The sequence below is a fragment of the Diospyros lotus genome, chromosome 9, assembly GCF_014633365.1.
Source record: "Diospyros lotus cultivar Yz01 chromosome 9, ASM1463336v1, whole genome shotgun sequence".
Lineage (NCBI taxonomy): Eukaryota > Viridiplantae > Streptophyta > Magnoliopsida > Ericales > Ebenaceae > Diospyros > Diospyros lotus.
The window spans coordinates 29,974,470-29,977,598 of NC_068346.1; positions in this window are offsets into that span (position 1 = coordinate 29,974,470).

Consider the following 3,129-nt stretch of genomic DNA (forward strand, 5'->3'; position numbering starts at 1 on the left):
GCTGAGAGCAGTGATATAGTGCAAGGTATACTTACTCTCTATGGCCATGACGTACGTGCCCTATTTGATACAGGTTCCACCCCACTCTTTTATAGCACCCCATTTGTTGCATAAGATCCCAATCCTGTGTAACCCCTTACCATATGATTTATCTATTTCGACACCGGGAGGGACGGTGTTGTTGGGGAGTGAGATGGTCAGGGATTGCGAGATAGGGATTTACGACCAGGTATTTGTGGGGGATCTTGTTGTTTTGGCGATCCAGGATTTTGACTTACTGTTGGGTATGGATTGGCTCTCTCGGCACTATGCTCGGGTTGATTGTCGTCGGAAGGTAATATCATTTGAGCATCCGGGGAGACCAGTTGTTACATACCGGGGTGTGAAGCCAGTGGTGACTACACCGATGATATCGGTTATGCACGCCGAGAGACTTATTCGACGTGGGTGTGAAGCCTACTTTGCGTTCGTGACCATGATAGCGGGGGAGAAGAAGGAGTTGGCTGCCTATCCTGTGGTGCGAGACTTTCCAGATGTGTTCCCAGATGAGTTGCCGGGACTACCACCGCACCGAGAGATTGATTTTGCGGTCGATCTGATGCCAGGTACGCAGCCTATTTCCAAGACTCCTTACCGTATGGCTGCCAATGAACTGAAAGAACTCAAGGTGCAATTGCAAGATCTTTTGGAGAAAGGTTTTATTCGGCCGAGCACATCGCCATGGGGGGCCCCAGTATTATTTGTGCGCAAGAAGGACGGGTCTATGCGACTTTGTATAGATTACCGACAGCTTAATCAGGTAACAATCAAGAACAAGTATCCCCTACCCCGTGTGGATGATTTACTGGATCAGTTGCGTGGTGCATCGATGTTTTCCAAGATAGATTTGCGGTCAGGTTATCATCAGGTGCGAGTCAGAGATGAGGATATTGCAAAGACCGCATTTCGCACGCGTTACGGCCATTATGAATTTGTGGTCATGCCGTTTGGGCTGACCAATGCACCTGCAGTATTTATGGATCTGATGAATAGGGTATTCAAGGAATATTTGGATTCTTTTGTCATAGTTTTCATTGACGACATCCTAATTTACTCACCGAGCCCTGAGACACACGAGGCGCATCTGAGCGTGGTTCTGCAGAAGCTCAGAGAGGAGCAGTTATATGCCAAGTTTTCGAAATGTGAGTTTTGGCAGACCCGAGTGGTATTCTTAGGACATGTGGTCTCAGGAGAGGGTATCTCAGTAGACCCAGAGAAGACTAAAGCCGTGATGGATTGGCCGAGACCAATGACAGTGACAGAGATTCGGAGTTTTCTTGGCCTTGCTGGGTACTATCGACGATTCATAGAAGGTTTTGCACGGCTTGCATCGCCCCTGACGAAGTTGACAAGGAAAGGCGTCAGATTTATTTGGGACGAGTTTTGTGAGAGGTCTTTCCAGGAGTTAAAGCGGCGTTTGACTTCGGCGCCAGTACTGACGATACCGAGGTGTGGTGAGTTATTTACTGTATATAGTGATGCCTCGTATGCAGGGTTGGGATGTGTTTTGATGCAGGACGGCCGAGTGAATGCTTATGCATCCAGACAGTTGAAGAGGCACGAAGAGAATTATCCCACACATGATCTGGAGTTGGCGGCTGTCGTGTTTGCCTTGAAGATTTGGAGGCATTATCTTTATGGTGAGAGAGTCCAGATATATACAGATCACAAGAGTCTCAAGTATTTATTTTCGCAAAAGGAACTTAATATGAGACAACGACGTTGGTTGGAGCTGCTTAAGGACTACGATTGCGAGATCCTCTATCATCCAGGTAAAGCCAATGTGGTAGCAGATGCACTGAGTCGCCGTGGAGCATCAGTTGCAGCTATGATGGTGCAGGAGTGGGTCTTACTGGAGCAGATGAGCGATCTTACTATCTCTGTGGCACCAGACAATCCTACACTTTATTGCGCTGCCATGAGTATCCATTCGGATCTAGAGGGTCAGATTCGCGATCGACAGCGACAGGATGTGGAGCTTGGCGAGATTATGGCTGATATGGAGAGATTTGGGTCATTGGGGTACAGTCAGAGGGACAATGGTTTGCTATTGTTTCGTGGACGGATCTGTGTGCCGAGGGACAGTGATATCAGGCAGAGGATCCTAGAGGAAGCTCATCGTTCTCCCTATACTATCCATCCTGGAGCGACGAAGATGTACCAGGGCTTACGGCGTCAGTATTGGTGGAGCGGCATGAAGAGGAGCGTAGCAGAATTTGTATCGCGATGTTTAGTGTGCCAGCAGGTTAAGGCTGAGCACCAGAGGCCTGCAGGATTGTTACGACCTTTATCTGTGCCGGAGTGGAAGTGGGAACGCATAGCTATGGATTTTGTCTCAGGATTGCCACGATCCAGCCGGGGGTATGATTCGATATGGGTGATTATCGATCGGTTGACTAAATCAGCGCACTTCTTACCTGTCAAGAAGACCTATCCGATTCATCGACTGGCCAAGCTTTACATTGATGAGGTGGTGAGACTGCACGGAGTCCCAGCTAGTATTGTGTCAGACAGGGATCCTCGGTTTACCTCACGATTTTGGGAGGCGTTGCAGAGTGCTATGGGGACCCAGCTGACTTTCAGTACAGCCTTCCATCCTCAGACTGACGGGCAGTCGGAGCGGACCATTCGGACTTTGGAGGATATGCTCCGCGCCTGTGTACTGGACTTTCATGGGAGCTGGGATGACCATTTGTCGTTGGTGGAGTTTGCTTACAATAATAGCTTCCAGGCCAGCATTGGGATGGCACCATTTGAGGCATTATATGGGCGGCCGTGTAGGTCACCGCTTTGCTGGACCGAGACTGGGGAGCGAGCGTTACTTGGACCGGAGTTGGTGGAGCAGACGACAGAAAAGATCCAGTTGATTCGGGCTAGGATGAAGGCAGCTCAGGATCGTCAGAAGAGTTATGCTGATAGACGACGCCGAGATTTAGAGTTTGATGTGGGTGATCATGTTTTCCTTCGAGTTATGCCGATGAGGGGTGTTCGACGCTTCGGAGTATCTGGCAAGTTGAGTCCTCGCTATGTGGGACCGTTCGAGATATTGGAGCGAGTCGGATCGTTGGCATACCGATTAGCTTTACCCCC